Source organism: Thamnophis elegans, chromosome 2, assembly GCF_009769535.1.
Source record: "Thamnophis elegans isolate rThaEle1 chromosome 2, rThaEle1.pri, whole genome shotgun sequence".
Classification (NCBI taxonomy): domain Eukaryota; kingdom Metazoa; phylum Chordata; class Lepidosauria; order Squamata; family Colubridae; genus Thamnophis; species Thamnophis elegans.
In genome coordinates, this window is record NC_045542.1 from 136,454,823 (window position 1) to 136,475,130 (window position 20,308).

Consider the following 20,308-nt stretch of genomic DNA (forward strand, 5'->3'; position numbering starts at 1 on the left):
TACGGCACTGGAAGTCAAACTTTTGAAAACTTTTTCATTACCATTCTCATCGTCATTGTCATCATCATTTTTGTCATCATCATCATCATCTTCGTCTCCAATGAGATTTTGACACTGCTATGAAATCGGCCTAGAGAAATCTGCCCTGGAAATCTGCCATTCTGTCACTTGTGTACGCAACATTAAAAATGTCTCCTAGAATTTCCCATGAGAAAAAGGCCCAAGCTTTCCCAAATACACACGCATAAGCAATAAATCATATATCCCAGATTGTTTCATGGTTTAACTCTGATAAATCACCTCAGGAGTTCAATGATAAATGTCCTTGAACTTACTGTTAAAACAGAGCATAAACAACTGTGTTTCCTTCAAGCGGTTAATGGGTCTACGGTTTTTAAATTGCTAGGGAATACCATGGGGTGCTATCCTATTGGGACTGTTGCTGAGAACATCCAGAGTGTTTCTATATTTCCCTGGGAAACATTTTATCAGACGCTAGCCGACTGCAGTCCAAGAAACTTATGGGGCTCTTGGACGAGAACATGTGCCTGGACTGTAGTTTACTAGTCCAAGTACCTTCATTTCATTTCTAAAATCCCAGGTTCAATCTTTGCTGTTCTAGAGGGAGTACAAAACGTCATTCCTGACATTTTGCAGAGTCACAGTCAGTAACTGTTTGTTGATAGCTGTGTTACAGAAATACGAGGAGTGGAAAGTCTGTGGGAGAGTTCAGAGTTGCCTTAGTAGATACGCTAATGTGGATTAGAAACAAGACAATTCAACCCCATAAATGAATGGCTAGAAGACTTCACGGAATAGGGATATACAAGAGAAAGCTATACAACAAAGACTCCACACCAGGGGTGAAATTCAACAGGTTCTAACAAGTTCTGTAGAACCAGTAGCAGAAAGTTTGAGTAGTCTGGAGAACCAGCAAACACCACCTCTAGCTGGCCTGAGAGTGGGATGGGAATGGAGATTTTGTAGTATCCTTCCCCCAGGAGTGGTGAGGGAATGGGGAGTTTGCAGTATCCTTCCCCTGCCACACTACCAAGCCATGCCCACAGAAATGGTAGTAAAAAAAAATGAATTTCACCACTGCTCCACACAATTAATTATTTCCTCCATAATTTTAGCTTTTTAATCATGCTAAAATCATTTTTTTAATTTCATCCTGGGCTCCCTTTCTTTGTTCTGGTCTTGCAACCTTGAAACAGCATTCAAAGACTTAGTGTAATGAGGGGTCCTTGGTTGTTTTCTTACAGAGGTTTCATTACTCAAACTAGGTGACAAACTAGGTAACAGTGTTAGTGAGGAATGGGGTTTGCTTTGATTTTATGTTCTAGTGACCTGCTCTATCAGTGTTGGTGGGAAGGGTCTTGGAGTTTCTTTGGTTGATTTGTTTATGATTGGCTTGTTTGGCTGTTCCTTATTGGTGTACTGCTTACTTCTTGACTGTTGGTCAGATGTTAATCTTGGTGTTAATCTCTGCTCATTTGGGTGTTGATTGTTGGTGGAGAGGTGTTTGCTCACAATAGAATCCCTTATGCCACCAGGCTTGAAATTTTGAGCTTGGACAACCTGGAACTATGGTCTGACCTAATCATAGTACACAAAATTATCTGCTACAATGTCCTACCTGTCAATGACTACTTCAGCTTCAACTTCAATAATACATGGGCAAACAATAGATACAAACTTAAGGTTAACCGCTCCAAACTTGATTGCAGAAAATACAACTTCAGCAACAGAGTGGTCAACACCTGGGATGCTCTACCTGACTCTATTGTTATATCCTCAAACCCTCACATCTTCAACCTTAAACTACCGTGGATTTTACCACATTTCTAAAAGGTCCATAAAGGGCGCGTGTATAAGCGCACCAGCATGCCTACAGTTCCTGTCCTACTGTCCCCATTTATTTGTACTCATTTCCTTTGTTCATGTCCATATTTATACTTATACCTGTTATCTTGTACATGTTTGACAAACTAAATAAATACAAATTTCAACCATGAGTTACAAGTATTCTTTATCAGTATTGAGTGTAGTCCTTGACTTCTACAATTTGGCACATTCAAAGCTGGAGTGTAAATAATATCCTGGCAACAAATCATAGCCTGGGCACAGAAGACTTCTCTGAAAACAGAAAGAATCTCCAGAATCAATCCTCAACCATCTCAAGATAGTACTGGGAGAATATTCCAGAACTTTGTTGTCAGATTTATATAATTCATCTAATGGTGAATGGCAGAAATCTTTGTTTCTTCAGACAGGTTTTTTTTTTTTTTTTGGTGTGGGGAGAAGAAGAGATATCTTTTTGACCTCAATCCATAGAGTTTAGTTTTGAGCGAGGAAAAACCTTTCAACCTTGACTAACATCTTGCCAAGTTTCAAGATGTGAAACTCCTTAAAAGAAAAACGAAAAGAAATGAAAATACATATTCCATTCACATATGTTTTAAAAGAGAAATTTGGAATGCTTCAAAGAAAGTGTTCTTACATTTTTATTCTACTTTCTGGAGCAACACCTTTCCAAGTGACTCGGGCTATAAATCTGAGAGCCATGGGTCTCCCCCCCCCCCTACGTCCAGCTTTCAGAAGAAGTGAGGGGGAACACCTCTTCATAAATCTAAAGAAATCCAACACTTCACCTGCTTTGGGTCATGTTGCTCATTGTACTCAGAGCGCATTTATCTGGCTAGAAAGAGAAAGGGGCCAAGAACAAAGGAAGAAATGAAGGCTGAATATGCTGGCCTCAGTCCCATATGGGCCCGAGCTTCTCCATTTCATTGCTGTCAGCTCCTTTGTTTCTCCCTTCCCTTCCCTCCATCCCACACTTGAGGTAAAAGTATCCAGCTAGCAGAGGCATCCTGATTAATTTCACCACCTCACTGATTTCCTAACAATGTGTTTTGTCAGGGGAGCTGAGCTGAATTTCAAATCAGATTGGTCTGGAATTTGCTGCTCTGTCTGCTGCAGGACAGATGATTATATACCGCCCTAATGAATTTCTGGCTTGCCATCACCTCGGGAGCCTCTTAGAGGAACCATTTTGCCTTCATCTGGCATCTGTAACTTTCAAAATGCGACATATCGCACCCCTGGGGCTCAATCTAGCCCTGAACACATGCTGCCATGGCCAGAGCTGGATGGGGAAAATTCTGTTGGTTGGGCCTCAGTTGTGTTACAGTAATCAGCAGTCTGGTGAGGCCAAGATGTTCCTGAAGGCCAGAGGACTAGCTCCAGATCATTGATCTCCTTTTCAAGCTAGAAGGATTGCCTATTATCCAACAAAGGCTGCCGATATTTATTTATTAATGTATTCAATGGCTCATGCAAGGCCAAGCTGCTAAATGGTGAACGTTAACTTCAGAAATCTGATTCGGTGGCTCTGAATCAAAGACTTTAAGACTGTGGCCCAAAGTATTGGGAGGAACACTCATTAGATCAAGGGTTCTCCAACAGTGGGGATTCATAAACAATGTAAAAGGAGGGAGGATAATTAAAAAATAAAACCTTCAAGCATAATTTACACACTGTCAAAATTCATTCCTGACTTTATTCTGCCTGGGCAGGCCTGAGAACTGTTGCAATTTATGGACTAAATCATATTTATTTTTGTACGCCCTTAGCTCAATGCAATCCTTAATTCACAATAACCTATTAAGGCAGGAGGGGTTCAGCATAAAGCCCTGCATTAGATCCCCATTGGATTCTTGTGAGTGGAGGGGCAGTCAATACCAAATGATTAAAACACTATCTAGCTTCCTGGCTGATCAGTAACTCAAGACAAAGCAGCATTTCTGGACGAGCTGAATGCTAAAGCAGAGGTATGCCAAAACAAATAAGCAGGATATATCAGCCTAAGTTTTCCCAGGTCCTTGTAACCAAGGTCCAACCAATCAGGATACAGTTCCCAGAAGTGCTTCTTCATGTGGAGATCTGCCCTCCCGAGGATAAATTTTCAATAAGTTACCCATGATAAGGGAAAGCCCTGGAGGCAGCTCCAGCTGCTGAGATGTCATTGCCCTTTCCTTGGTCCTTGCATGCATACATAGGCTGCCAATTCAGAACTTTCAGGTCAAGTGTGGGAATGTTTAAGGCTAGGGACCAATTTGCTTGATCACATTCCTCATTAGGCTGTGAGATTGGCTTCCTCATTGAGCAGCAGAGCGATTCCTTCCTCCCCTTCAGCCTCCCTAGGTCTGAAATATTGATTTATAAAGGCCAAAACAATGACAGTTTTTTTTCCTGTTTCCTTCCTATGTATGCATGTAAACCCACGTGTAAACATGTCCGTCAATACAAACACACACTCAACGTAGACATGGAATATATACAAATATACATGCCTGTGCCAGTGACTCTGTTCTTGTTAATTTTACATACATATCTGGAATGTTGAGTTTATAATACATGATCGTGACTCCCGGGGGGGGGGGGGATAGATTCTTTCTTTGATGGGCCCATTTCTTCAAAACATCTTTCCTTACTGCAAGCTGTTTGTTTGTAGAATACAGTTTCTTCTACATTTTTATGCTGATGCTTTTACTCAGAAATAAAAGCTGCTCAGAGGAAGCCTCTTATGTTATTCCCAGACTATGGACTGCTTTCCCTCAGGAATTGCTTTGGACCTCTATTTTTTTCCACTCAAGAAAGGAATTAAGAGTTTCTTCAACCAGGCCTTTTCCATTATGCTAAGAAGAATTTTAACTGTTCTTACTGATTTTAAACTTCTGTATATTTTATCTTAAGCTTCTGAATGTAGCCTCGGGCAGAAATGCGGGCTCGGAATTGAACTGATCAAACAATCAACATCCAGCCCACAAAATGAAATAATGTATTCAATTTCAGCCTTGTCTTTTTACTCAGCTGAAGGCTTAAGAATGTTGTTGCATGACACTTACAGACACAAGAGGTTTAATGCGATCTTTTGGCAGCATTTGGTCTGCATTTGACAGAATAGAATAACAAAAATAACAGAATTGGAAGAGACCTTAACAGAATTATAGAGGAACAGAGTTGGAAGGGACTTTGGAAGTCTTCTAATCCAAGTCCTGCTCAGGCAGGAAACCCTATACTAGCGGTCCCCAATCTTTGCGGCTTGGTGGCCTGGCTGGCAGGGGGACAAGGGTACCAAGCCATCTGAGTGGTCGGCTGATGTGTATGTGTGCATGCACAACTCAACTCATGCTACCAGCACACAGCTCAACTTGACCTGTGAACGTATATGTGTGTGTATGCCAGCCCGCCACTTGCACAAGTTGATTTGTGTGCATGCATGTGTGTGCCAGCCCACTGCTTATATGCATCGAGTTGCAGACACGCACGCTCACACAGCCCAGTTGCAAATAGGCCACGTCCCAATAGTGAGTTGGGGACTCCTGCTCTATACTATTTCAGAAAAAAAATGGTTATTCAATCTCTTCTTAAAAACTTTCAGTGTTGGAGCATTAAGAACTTCTGGAGGTAAGTTGTTCCACCGGTTAATTGTTCTAACTGTCAGGAAATTTCTCCTTAGTTCTAGGTTGCTTCTCTCCTTCATTAGTTTCCACCCATTGTTTCTTGTCCTGCCTTTGTGGGCCAGCTTCAAATGCATCTGGCAGCTTGTGACCTACTAAACAGCTGACTGGAGAATTGCATTTTGTTTTCTCCTTTGATTTTCTGTGGCTGCTGAAACAGCTCTTCTTGCTTTTTTTTTTTTTTAAAAAAAGAATGAAATGACCTTTTTTAAGTAGAGGAAAACAAATCCTCATTTTGATGACACCATCTGCCCTGGTTTCTTAAAACTCAGTGCAATAACTTCAGTGAGGCCAGTCTGAAGGAACTAATTAAAGACTGTGATTTTCCCCATTCCCCATTATCCTGAGTCTTCCTCTTCTCATATACAGCAATGTATCTATGTAAAACTGCTATACAAAGAAACTCCATTTCTTCCATAAAAGAAAGACTCCCTAATCTGACTTTAAATTATTTAAGACAAATCTTTACATTGGGCTTAGAAGTGAGTTGAAAAAGTAATGCTGATCATATGGGATATTATTATTTCCCTTGGTTACTTAAAGGAGTCTCCAGATACTTGCTCAGAAGTTCATATTAACTCTTTCCACTGAATTAATAAATAAAATTGGAAAGTTAAAGTTCCCCATCATCTACTATACCTATGGATGAAATGTTAATTCAAACTTATAGATGACTGTGGACAGGGAATAAATTTCTTCTTATTTAATGTATGTTCCCTAAATTTATACCCAAATCAGTACAGAATTTTAATCCCAGGTCCACAATTCTTTGAATTACATGGTGAAGCTATATAATAAAAATGATTTAAAATTAGTACATTGTATTAAAAAAAATCCCCCAAGACAATAAAAATGTAAGTAAGTGGAAACATATATTCTGAAATATAGACCATGAGGAAAAGCACATTTAGAAATATGTACATTTGGAGAAATGGGCAGGAATATGTATACAAATGTTTGTGTCATCTTTTTCTAAAAAAGAAATCACCATTAAATATGTTAAGAAGTTGAATTTCAGGTGAAATATTAAACTCCAGCTTGCTGCAAAAGTCGTGAAAGGAGACCTGGGAGTTTGCATTGTGATGGCTGAGTGCTCCTTGGGTGCCAAAACTTTTTATAATTTTAGTTTTTCTTATTAGCTTGTTAAGCTCTTTTCATTTTAACTTTTTTACTGAAAAACAGGAATGCAATTAGAATCCTTTTGGACTAGAATAGTATATACTTGCAAAAGCAGGTAGATAAATGATAGACAAATAGACAGACAGATAGGCAGATAGGCAGATAGATAGATAGATAGATAGATAGATAGATAGATAGATGGATGATAGGTAGATAGATAAATATATAAATAGATAGATATATATCGGTATAGGTATAGGTATAGGTATAGGTGTCGATGTCGATAGATATAGATATATAGATATAGATATAGATATAGATATAGATATAGATATAGATATAGATATAGATATAGATAGAGATAGAGATAGAGATAGAGATAGAGATAGAGATAGAGATAGAGATAGAGATAGAGATAGAGATAGATATAGATATAGATATATAGATAAACAGAATTATATATTGCTTCACTTTACAGGCCGCTCTGTTTACAGAGTCAGCATATTCCCCCCAACAATCTGCATCCTCATTTTACCCACCTTGGAGGATGGACAGCTGAGTCAACCTTGAGCCAGTCAGAATCAAACTGCTGGCAATCAGCAGAATTAGCCTGCAATACTGCATTCTAACCACTGCACTATCATGGCTCTTCATGATAATAAAAAGACAGATATAGATAGATGATAGATAGATAGATAATATAGACAGACAGACAGTTTGATTTTAGAAGTTGTACTGGCTGAAATGAAGTTGGTAATTCAATTCAGTTCATCCTGCTGAAAAAAACATAAGTTCTATGGACATGATATATGACCTAAACCTGTGTCAAAACATTTTCTTCTCTTGTGAGCATAGCTGCTGTTTACCTATTATATTCTACTTTAGAATTTCCGCAGAATTTCTTTGGATGATATTTTTCAATATATAATGAGCATTCCTTATCCTTCAGGGACAATGAGATTGGTTGGTAGAAAATATGACAAATTTCACATGCTTAGAAATGCAGACAAAAGATTACTGTACCTCTTTTTTTCCACTGAGTTTCACATTTTGTTGCTTCTACTCTCATCTTCCTCAGAAAGGAAAGTTAAAGGGATAACTTTATTTATGCTTCATCAATCAGCAATTTCTTTGCCCCCAATTTAAATATAAGAATTCTTCAAGTATCCCCCAGGATGTAATAAAAACTAATAACTGCTATTTTTACTGAATTTTGTGGGAAGCTAGGCACATTCACCCTTCACCAAGTTTTCAGTATTAAATCTTGGAAGTTGTCCTTTAAAATTTCTCCACATTTTAGACATATTTGAATCTAAATTTTGGACTCAAAATTATTTCCCATCTAAAAACCATGCAGAGCTGAATATAATTGGAGATAATTTTTAAATTTCATGTAGCATTGGTATGTATTAATAGGCAAGTACATTTGGCAATTTGCATATATGTACATTTCTTATGTTCTTGTCTATCGTACTTTTAAATCAGAAGGCTAAAAAAAAAAATCTCCCAAGAGAAATTGTCCCAATTAAGTCAGTATTTTTATAAACAAAAATTGCAAAGGCAAACTAGGAAAGGCAATAACCTGGAGTATGATGAGATGCATGTTACTTACTGGTGATCACAGCAGTCAGTATTTGGAGTTGAGATGAGAGATTTAAAACACAACAGATCAAGGAAATACCACAAGATTAAGAACCAAACTGAGACTTGAATGCCAAACTGTAATGAGTTTATTCAACCATAAGCCTTCCTTCTTAGCAAGGCCCCTATCCAAAATTTCTCTTGCAAAGAAAACAAAGAAATTATGATAACTGGGAAAGCCTAGTGCTGAATGACGAGAGAGATGGGCTTCTCTTAAAGAATTCTTACGATGATGTTCATATGATAGTACATTATATCACATTGTTTCATCACAACTTGAAATCAAGGGGAAACTTCTTTCTCCTATACTCCCTATATGAAATACTGTACATCTCCCGTGTATTTTCCAGATAACCTATGCTTTGAATGTTGGGTAGTAGTAGTACTTAGCAATGCTTCTGGACAAGCATCTATAGTCACTGCTGGCACTATGCATAGAATCTGAAATTCTATGAAAGCACAGCTGTGAGGATTACAATGTACTCCATGACAAGTTTTTAATGCTGCAAGGAGAATGTGAAAATACAGATTTGGAGAATAGCTGGAAAGCTATTTCCTGTTGCTAATCCTGAAATACAAAGAGCCTTCTTTCAGCGTGGAGGATGCTGAGTCTCATCCTATCATTAATTCACCTTCCATTAAGATATTTATGACAGAATCAAGAAGCTAAATAATGGACAGTAAATGAAAGGAAGGGGTTCCATATAAAGAATGCTGACCTTTCATCTAAATACATTGCATTCTTTCCCAGATGTACAAATGTTTTGTAAAAACTCAGGCTGAAAACAACCATATTTCCTTGGAGTTATTATGACTGGTTTAACTGGATATGGGTTGCAGGGATGGGTTCCTGCCAGTTCTAACCACTTCTATTGAAGAGGTTCCACAAATCTACAGTGCCATTTAGAACGATTCCAGCTCCCTCCCCCCGCCCGTCCGCACATCATCAAGATGAAGAGAGAGAGGAGGAATTCTGGGAGTTGAAGTCCACAAGTCTTAAAGCTATCAAGTTTGAACACCCTGCGGTTTTTTTTCTAAAGGGTTAGGGGTAACTTGACAGCTTTAAGACTTGCGTTCTTCAAATGCCAGAGTTTCTGAGCCAACATTTTGGTTGCTAAGCAAGATCATTGTTAAGTGAGTTTCACCACATTTTACAAGTTGGTGACACCCACCCAGTCACATGGCTGGCAAGCCACTCCCAGAAAGCAGGCCACACCTACAGAATAGGTTCTAAAAAATTTTGAAACCCACCACTGATGGGTTGCTTTAACAACTTCCAGTGAGGCATATCCCAGCACAGCTGTCAGGGTTCCACGTATAGGACCCATTAGCAAGCAAAACTCCAAGGCTGATGAATTCCACAAAGAAGAGCTTTATTGGACATATCATATTGATACGGAACTGGTGAAAACCGGCTCTGAAGATTCCTGTGATTTTCACCTAATAAAAGTAAAAGTTTTCACACAACCCTAAGCAATCAGTCACATGGTCCAATCAAGGTGCTGCTGGTTGCCTGGTGACATCATGCCTCCTTCCTTGGCCCAGGTGTGAGAATGTCCTTGGTTCCCAAAAGAAAGTATTTTATTTTGGCTACAACACCCAGCTATCTCTAATCCCTATCCCTCGGCTCCAGTGTGGCAGCACTGAAGCTCCAAGATGGCTTTGGTCAAGCCAGCTTCATGGTTGACAACAGCTGTGTGTGCTCACATTAGTAAACACACATTAGTGTCTCATTTGTGTCAGATGGCTGTGGGAGCAATTCCTAACTGTGACTGTGTTCGACCCACAGCTTCCCATATTTGCTTATTTAATAAAAAGGAGAGTCTTTTTTCAAAGATAACTCCTCTGTTTCCAGTCCTTTTTGTGATGAAAAGCAGCCTAGAATGGGCCCACCAATATTTTGACCTACTTTTAATGTCAATCCATCTATGTATATTTTCACAGTATTAATGTAGAACATAGACCATAGGGTTGGAAGGGACCTTAAAAGGGACAGAGGCCCAATACCATTCCAGACAAATGGCTGTCCAGTCTCTTCTTGAACACCTCCAATGCTGGGGAACACCCATAAGTTCTGAAAGTAAGTCATTCCACTGATTAATTGTTCTCAATGTCAGGAAATTTCTCCTTCTGGATTGGATCTCTCTTTAATAATCTTCATCAGTTATTTCTTGATTTATTCTTAGGTGCTTTGGAGAATAGAATAGAATAGAATAGAATGACATAGTGGAAAGGACCTTGGAGGTCTTCTAGTCCAACTCCCTGCCTAGGCAGGAAATCCTACACCACTTCAGACAAATGATTATCCAACCTCTTCTTAAAAACTTCCAGTGTTGGAGCATTCACAACTTCTGAAGGCAAGTTGTAGGCCAATCTGGAGGCAAGAATAGATTGACCCCCTCTTCACTCCAACAGTTCTTCAAGTATTGGAAGATTGTTACCCTGTTTCCCCAAAAATAAACCCTCCCAAAAATATTTAAACACATGTGCAGTTTGTCCCTGCCATTTCCTCTGGTTGGTTGCCACACACACACAACACGAGGTGAGGCAAGACCAGAGTGGGGAAAGGGAGGGGGAACATGTCCTATGCACCCACACGCCCTTACTGCTCCCGCAACCCTAGACACCACACTCCTTCTGTCATGCTATTGGTCACTGCAAAAAGAGTGGTAGGCCCAGCTATGCGCAACACTGCAACGGCCATGAAGTGACTATGCTTGTGACCTGCTGCACCTAAAAAACAATAAGACCTCCCCAAAAATAAGGCCAAATGTTTATTTCGCAGGTCAAAAGAAAATAAGACCCTGTATTATTTTCAGGGAAACAGAGTATCATGTCACTTCTACTCCTTCTCTTTGTTAGACATACCTGGTTCTCTCGATTATTCATGATACGGTTCAGCCTACAAGACCCCTTATCATTTTGTTGTTGTTCTCTGCCCTTTTTCTACGACCTCAACCTCTTTTTCTTTTGGTATAGTGGTGATGTCATCTTGATACTCATCCTCTAATTTCACTTTCCCTCCCTTCCTGAAGTTGATAGAAAACTCCCATGCATAGGAACATTTTCAAAGAATCTAGTAACCAAGATTTTCAGCCATATCGCTCAGCTCTCTACAGCATCCTTGAGGGAGATTCAGTGGTGGGATTCAAATAATTTAACAACCAGTTCTCTGCCCTAATGATTTCTTCCAACTACCAGTTCATCAAACTGCTTAGAAAGTTACCAACCAGTTCTCCCGAAATGGTGCGAACTGACTGAGTCCCACCACTGAGATTGTTTAAAGGCCTATCAAAGAAGAAAACAGCAAAAATGTCATATTGCACAGAGTATTTTTTGGGGGAGGCAATGCTTCTTTGTGTACAAATTAAAGCATTTTTTTAGGGATATATTTCTCCATCAGCCTTAGTAAAAACAAAAAGATTATATTTAATTTTTTACACACAGCCATCACTCATACTGAACTGTCTACAGTGTATCTCCACATACAGGAAAACAGACATCTCTTTGCTTTCTTGCTGGTAAAAAATATACACTACACATTTCCTAAGCCTTCAGATCACTTCAGAGAAATGAAGTTTCAGTACTGTGGCAAAAGTAATGATTTACCATAGCATTTCTCAATCTTAACCACTGGCAGGCTGGGAAATTCTAGGAATTGCAGTCCACACATCTTAAAGTTGCTGCAGTTGAGAAACTCTGATTTATGATATATCTCTTTACCAGAGGTGAAATCTCATGTCCCAATAGCTCACTGTCAGTGGTGAAATCTAAGGGGGTTTTGCCACTGGTTCTGTGGGCCTGGCTTGGTGTGTGGGTTTTTTTCATGTGACTGGGTGGGCGTGGTCATTCCCTCCCCCTTTTAAAGCATTTTTTCCTACCTATTCGCCTGAACCAGCAGGAAAAAATACTTTAAAAAGTGGAAAAAAAGGTTCCATTCAGGGTTTTTTAAATTTTTTTAATACAAATTATACATATTATATAGGAGCAAAGAGTTGTCAGGGTCTTTTCTTTTACATCCTCTCATTTACATAGTCCTTTTTACATCATACTTTCGTTTTCACTTTGTGCCAGATTATTCTCTTCCATTATTTTTCATCTTTATGATTATTTTTTCTTAATACCTAAACAATATCTTCCATTGCCCCTTCAAAGTTACACCAAATTTTCCTTTCTTATTTTCTTAAAAAGGTTCCAATGATCATGAGGCTCACAGCTGAGAGTCACGGAACCTTCCCCCCCTTTTTAAAGCTTTTTTTAAATTACCGGTTTGGGCGAACCTTAGCATTCTTTGCTACCGGTTCTAGCAAATCGGTCAGAACCGGTAGCATTTCACCCCTGCTCACTGTACTGTATACTGTTCCTTTACAACATTTAGCCTACCGTTCTGCAAAATAGGTGATTTTTTTTCTGTATTCAAACATCCCACATGTATGCTAACACTGTTTTTTTTCCAGCAGGAGGAAAATTACCAGAATGATTTTGTAGCAATATGACTCCACAAGCCAAATATCTCCTTATCCAGAGGCTCCTTGGAAAGAGTCTATTTCTGAATTTGATTTCAGCTGCCAGTCAAATTCTCTTAGCCAAGTGATGTTTTCCCCCAAGATCTCCCACCTTACTTGCTTTACATATCTCAGAGAACAGGGTTGAATCCAATGCCTTTTTTCCCTTCTACTTCAAATTGGCTCCTGGGTTGCTCTGACTGGTATCATGAATCAAACCACAGATGGTCTTTGGTCTTTTCTATCTGCATCTAGCTTTAGAGCACATACTTTGCGAACAGGAAACTTCACCATCAACTATTACCACTTCCAGTGTTAGTGGTAGTCAATGATGGGAAAGTCCTCTTTATGAGAATATAGGAAGCAATTGCCATCCAGAGCAGACCATAATATGTTACATAGGTATATCTCCCCCTCCCCCCGAAACAAGATAAGGCAGTTTTTTGTGCTGCATGACTGGTCCATGTAAACGAAGCTACTAACTCCTAACTTTCTGTCTCTTTTCTCCTTTCTCTTATTCTCATAATTGTAGAGGGAAAATTGGTTCTTATCTGCATGCAGGGGTATCTACTTTCAGACTTTCAAAACACAGGGGATATCCAGTATATACAATTACAAAGGGGGAAAAAGATACAGATGTATAGAATATTTCCATAGTAGGTATTTCTCTCTATTCTAGCTGCAGAGCAGGTTGTCAAACTCCCATCATCACAGCGGCATCACGTGATGTATTGGGACTTTTTCCCACCTTTCGCTAAACTGGGTATGGGCGTGGCCAGCAGATGACGTATCCGGCCGCACGGCCAGGAGTTTAACAGACCTGTGGTAGAGCCTTACCAAAAAATTTATACACTGTGTAAAGAATTTTTTAAAAAGGCACCAAGGCTTATTACTTCATTTCTGTGTAGACTGCCACTCCTCTATGACTGTCTGGTTTGGCTCTGCAACCCAACAAGATAGATACAGACTTCAGAGGATAATTAGAAGTCCAGAAAAAAACAATTACTACCAACCTGCATTCCACTGAGGACCTGTATACTGCATGAATCAAAAAGAGGGCCGTGAAAATATTTACATAACTCCTGCGCATCCTGGACATAAATTGCTCCAATTTCTACCCTCAAAACAACGCTATAGAGCTCTGCACATCAGAACAACTAGACACAAGAACAGTTTTTTCCCCAAATGCCATCACTCTGCTAAACAAATAATTCCCTCAACACTGTCAAACCATTCACTAAGTCTGCATTGCTATTACTATTACTATTAATCTTCTCATCGTTCCTATCACCCATCTCCTCCCACTTATGACTATATGATTGTAACTTTGTTCCTTGTATCCTTGATACTGATTGTTTTCTGATTGCTTATTTGTATCCTATGACTATCATTAAGTGTTGTACCTTATGATCCTTGATGAATGTATTTTGTCTTTTTATGTACACTGGGAGCATATGCACCAAAGACAAATTCCTTGTGTGTCCAATCACACTTGGCCCATAAAGAATTCTTCTTTTTCTTCTTCCCATGTGTCCTGTTTCACTTTTTATTCCCAAGGATTGCTCAAGTTCCTGGGAATGTTTTCTAAGGTATCTTTTTTTCTCCCCTCATCACCTCTTCCAGGTTCATGAACAGATTGAAGGCTGTGATTCTCTGCTGCCGTTTGCATTGTTTCACTCTGGAAATCCATCAGCTGTTCACTTAAATCCTGCATCTCTTCCAGCCAATCCCAAAGGAAAGCTTTTCCTTGAAGCCTGAGTCAGCTTTGATCTCACACAGCAACAGCTTGTGCAATTTTTATCAAGCCATTTTTGTTTCAAGTAGGAATCTTCCGTTTTAATTGTCCCTTCAGGATTATTTGGAAGCCCTTCATTTGCTGTTTGCATACTTTACATTTAGCAAAAGATATTGCTCCTATTTCTTCATTCTGGTTCCAACACAGCAGTTTTCAATGTCTCTCAAAGACAAAATATAAACATGACTAACACCACCATTACACATTCCTCTGAAGTGGGTTTACTTTTCTTGAGTGAAAAGACTACTCAATCTATGTTTAAGACTGGTGAAATTCGACAATTGAATAAGAAGTGTGTGTGTGTTCCTTATGACTAGACACCTATTACACTGTTTTCTTTGTGAACAACATAGGAAATCATGCCTTTATATATTACTAGCTGATAACCCGGAATTGCCTGAGTATTTATTTATTGGAGGGAAATGTCTGGACCAAATGTAATTTCTAATGTTGGATTTTCACCCTTACCAGAGGGAGCCCCCGTGTGGAGTACTGTGAAGCCATTACCATTGCAACTCCACTGCATTGTACAGTAGAAGCCATTTTATGGCAGTACAGTAGAAGCTATTTTAAGGCACAACAGGCTGTATTGTAACAGAACACATACACCAAGGGCTTTTTGGGGTGTCTTATCCCCACAGTATTTGTTTCCAGAGAGTAAGTCATCTATGTACCAATTTTGGTTGAAATTGCTTGAGGCATTCCAAAGTTATGCTGGAACATAGAGAAAAATGGAAAAAAACCATTAACTTTAAACTCTTTTCAATATAGTTATATAAAAGTAATAAAGTTACAGCCTCAACCTTTTACTTTTGCATACTTAGTATATTCTAACCATTCCGTTAACAACAAATTTATCTAATCAGCAAATCCCAAGGTCAAAACGTTTTTTTTTTCCAGAAACAAAGTTAGATGTATTCTTTTCTTTGATTAAAACAGTTAATTTGGTCAACTCTGTGACAGCAAATCATTCTCAGCAGGAGCCTTATAATTCCTAAACAAAATCTCTACTTTCTCCATACCATTAAGTGTGTGGATAAGCAGATTTGTTTTTTGGGGTTTTTTTTGTATCCTGAAAGAAAAGAATATTGCTTAAGGTATTTTTGTTTTATTTTTATGAACACTACAAGGCTAGGTTTTGTTTTTATTATCTTTACCGCACAATCTCAATTCCTCATTTCGGTACATCTATGCAACAGATAAAATTATGGCAAGGAAAATCATCTTCACACATGATCATATACAGCTCAACTTTCCTATTGACATGGCAACCTTTGTAGGGAAATTTCATAGGCTGATCATTTGGGTTGTCTGCTAGAAACAGAGAAATTGTTTTATTTACTATCTCTGTCAGCATCACATTTATAGGTTTATTCCATCAGTTCCCATATTCATTTTTGATTTTTTTAAAAATAATCCTTGCACAAATTTATATTTGAATATGTATTCTGAATGTATTTGCTCACTCTTGTGCTTAAAGCCAAGACTCAAACATCTGAATGACATTTTCAGGTATTCATAGTTCCCAAAAGAGACAGATTAGATCGGTTTTTTTGGCTTTGACGTGGATGAATTTCCTGGTTAAACTGACAAATGTCATTGACTTTAGACTTTAAGATTTAACAGCTCAGTAAAAACGTGTCATTTTCCTATAGAAAAATAGCTCCCGATGCACCCCTCTCTGTATTCAGATGGTCAGCACCATCAACTGAGATTCGTTCCTGCAAACAATTTTGCTCTTTCTTCCCTTCTCCCACCTCTTTGTGCAAGTCAAAACTACACTGATCTGCAGTTTTCATTTATGCAGGAGCAGAAATGTCTGGTCAGAAGTTTCCACACAAGTAATTTAACAATGACTTCATTCACTGCTCTGTTGTTGTTTTTTAAAGTCCCATTTCAGACATAATAAGAAACCATCCTTGAATATATTTTTTGTTGGCTTACTCATTAATGAAAAAACAAAAAGGAGAAGAGGAGAGGCACAACTCCTCAAATGCAAGTCCCCAATATTTTTTTTTACATTTGTCTTATGAAGCTGAGACGTATCTATCCAAACACAACTCATCAGTTTATAACTCATATGTGTATCCCTTGACTTATGAGCATAACTGAGCACAGAATTACAGTTGTTAAGTCATGCCAGTAATTAAATAGGTCACTTAATAATCACACCCAATTTTATGTCCTTTGTTGTTGTGGTGGTCATTAAGTGAACACATTGTATCCAATGAATGAGGTTTTTTTCACTGGAAACCAGAAGTGAACACCAGTTTTTGTACCTGTGGTCATGTGACCATGGGATGCTCCAAATGGCTACCAAAATATGATCATGGGGTGGGCAACCATCAGAACTTCAAAACAAGATCATTAGTAGCTCTTGGGAGGTCTGTTGTAACTTTGAATGATCACTAAGCGACCAGCCTTACCCTGAGGACTACCTGTATAGCAAGAGGCTTTGTTGAGGATTTTGTTAACCAATAATTGTATATCTGCCATACTTTCAAAGCGCAGGGCTAACATGACATTATTTTTTCATGCTTTTCTACACGTTTTGGGGATTATTTACAAAATACATACCATAGTACATGAGCATATACATAAGAATGAATTATGTGCATGTATATCAAGTTTATGTGAAGATTATTCCTGCTAAATTAATTAATTAAAACTATTTGGTTTAAGTATATTGCTTTGGGTATATAAAAGATTGTGTATTCATTTGCATAATTTTTGCAATTTTCCATAAATGTACACAGTTTTATTTCATTGCTTTGGGTTATAAATCAGTCTTCCTAACCTTCATATGACACTCAACTCCAGGTTCATTCAGCCATAGCCACTGCATCTATATGTGATGCAAGTTATAGTCCAGTAAGTGAATGGGGGGTGGATGAGGCACACATTAAGGAAGGCTCTGATTATTTCCGATACAAGCAGAAATGTATATGTGGGGGAAAAGGGGGCAAGAACTACTGCTTGTAACTCTAGCCCTGTCCCTTTTTATAGGCATTGCAGATAATGGTGAATCAAAAGGTCTTCTGTTATCGTAATTCTGTCTTGCTTTACCTCATGCACTTTATCCTTTGCATTTGTGATCACCACAGTAAGATTGCCACGTTACCTTTAATGTTATCATACTGTTCCATAACAAACCATGCCAACTAGACCTCTGATTATGGCCTTCCTATTCTAGCATCCTTTTATTTCTCAGGGAGACTTATTCTTTCATCCAAACAAAACAGCTGCAAAGTATGATTTAAACTCAGATTATTCTAGTCTTTTGCAACTTGCATCATTTTATATTTTATCCTTAGTTTCTTGCCCTGACATAAAAATCTAGGTAAATATTTTTACTACTATTTACAAGTTGCATCATTATCCAAAAGAGGTATTGTTTGCAATAGAAACATCATTCTAGGTAATGCATTCAATTTATCACATAAATTCTCCTAAACATTGAGGATTGAAACTTTTAATAAATCTTTGTTAATTTCCTAGGTATAATAGATGCTGAGCTTGGTGATTAAAGAGGTCGGCAGTTCGGCGGTTTGAATCCCTAGTGCCGCGTAACAGAGTGAGCTCCCGTTACTTGTCCCAGCGCATAGCATTATGGGGGTGGCATGCCAGCAGACAACCCCCCTGCGCTCCCCCCGCTTTTGGCATGGGAACCAAAAATGGTTAGCCATCACTGGACTATAGTATCGTGCTCTGGAAAGAGGTCCTAAAGCAGCATCTGGTATGGCTAAAAAGGCCAATTCAGGAGTGGCAATCCCTTCCACACTGAGGGCAGATACATTCTGTCCCCTGCCCAGCCCCCAGATTTCTCTGGTTCCAGGACTGCCTCTTTGCCTCAGCCTGCCAAACAAGTGTCTCTTCGAAGGCCATGCTGTGTCTTTAGCCTCCAAGCTGAACGATCAGAGGTCAAGCTTTCCCAGTTGTTAATGTCCATTCCCAAGGCCTTTAGATCCCTCTTGAAGATATCCTTATCTTGCAGCTATGGTCTCCCTTTGGGTCGCATAGAATAAGCATATATATGTATACAATGTCCCTTTTTTAGCATTTCTTTTCCAGTAGACAAATTGCTATAGAGGGGTAAATAGAAGAGAGACCCAAGATAAAACAGAGCTATTGAAAAGATTATTTATTGTATCCAGAAATCCAATAAATTTGACTTTGAAGAATAGGAGGAGGGGAGGGTTTATAGGTGCATTTAGGACAATAAATATGATGAAATCTATTTCATCCAAATAGATTTTTGCTTTCTACGGAGTTGGAATTTGGATTAGGACCTAGGAAGATCAAAACTTGCATGAAAGAATAATATAAAAGAGGCACTTCTTGAGAAACATGAGACCAAATCAGTGACACATTTATATTGATAAAACCAGCTTCTTGTATTAAATCCAGTGTATTTAGTCCAGTAAGCAAGACACAAGTTTACGTTCTACATCCATAATCTATATTTGAGGGTTTTTTTATTGAACCGGGCTGTATTCCAAATTGGATCAGAAAGCTTTAGGGAGAATCTTTGGTTCCACAGTTAGAACATGGTTGCTTCAGAAGTGATCAGCGTCAATTTTAAGACTGTTCTTAAACTTTAGATGTGCTTAACATTTCAAAAAGTTTCAGAAAGAACAAAAGCAAGTCTGCAAACACTTTCTCGCCAGACGTCTTTGCTAGTTTTAACTGGAACTCATTCAACCACCAGGAACCATTTGAACAGAGGAGGAGATGCCTCTAAATGTGTGTATTACTTCATCTTTATCAAAACAGTCTTAATTCTTAATCTTACTCTTACATTCCAATCTTTTTCTGAAATGCCTCCTTTACCATTCCGTGCCACTCCATTAATTTACTAGGTCAATCCTGCCTCTAAAAATTAACTTTTATTATTTTTTTCCTATTGTGCATCAGAATGTCTTCAATAACCATAAAAACAGATTAAATCCTGTATTGCCCAAAATTTAGGATGAACTCCCTTTGCAGCCACACCATCCCAGTATTTGGTATGTGAATCCTGTATACCTTTACTCCCACCCCCAAATTAATTTTGGTGGCTCCTAATGATGTGGTGGCTCAGTGGCTAAGATGCTGAGCTTGTTGATCAGAAAGGTCAGCAGTTCGGCGGTTTGAATCCCTAGCATCATGTAATCGAGTGAGCTCCCGTTTCTTGTCCCAGCTTCTGTCAACCTAGCATTTCAAAAGCATGTAAAAAATGCATGTATAAAAATAGGGACCACCTTTGGTGGGAAGGTAACAGTGTTCCATGCACCTTCGGCATTTAGTCATGCCGGCCACAAGAAACAGAGATGAGCACTGTCCCCTAGAGCCAGAAATGACTAGCATGCATGTGCGGGGGAACCTTTACCTTTACCTTAATGATCTCAAAAAGGCTAAGCAGGATTGAAACATACTAGTATCCACAGCAAACTCTGTTTGTGTTATGTCAAGGTAAACTCTGTGTGTCCTTCTTGTCATCAGCAATTGAGCTCAACACAAAGGTGTCTTTACCTTTTTTTTTGCCTTTAACGAAATATTTCTGTAATTTGCCAAGAGGTTTTTTTTTCAACAAGCCACATTTCAATGATTTCATAGAAATTGCCAATCAAAGAACAAAGGAGATTAATCGTCTTTTTTATTAGTCCAATTGTAGAAAATTTCCCTAGGGGTTTTCTCTAAGCTATGACTGAATTTTAGATATACTCCAGAAGCTACATTTTACA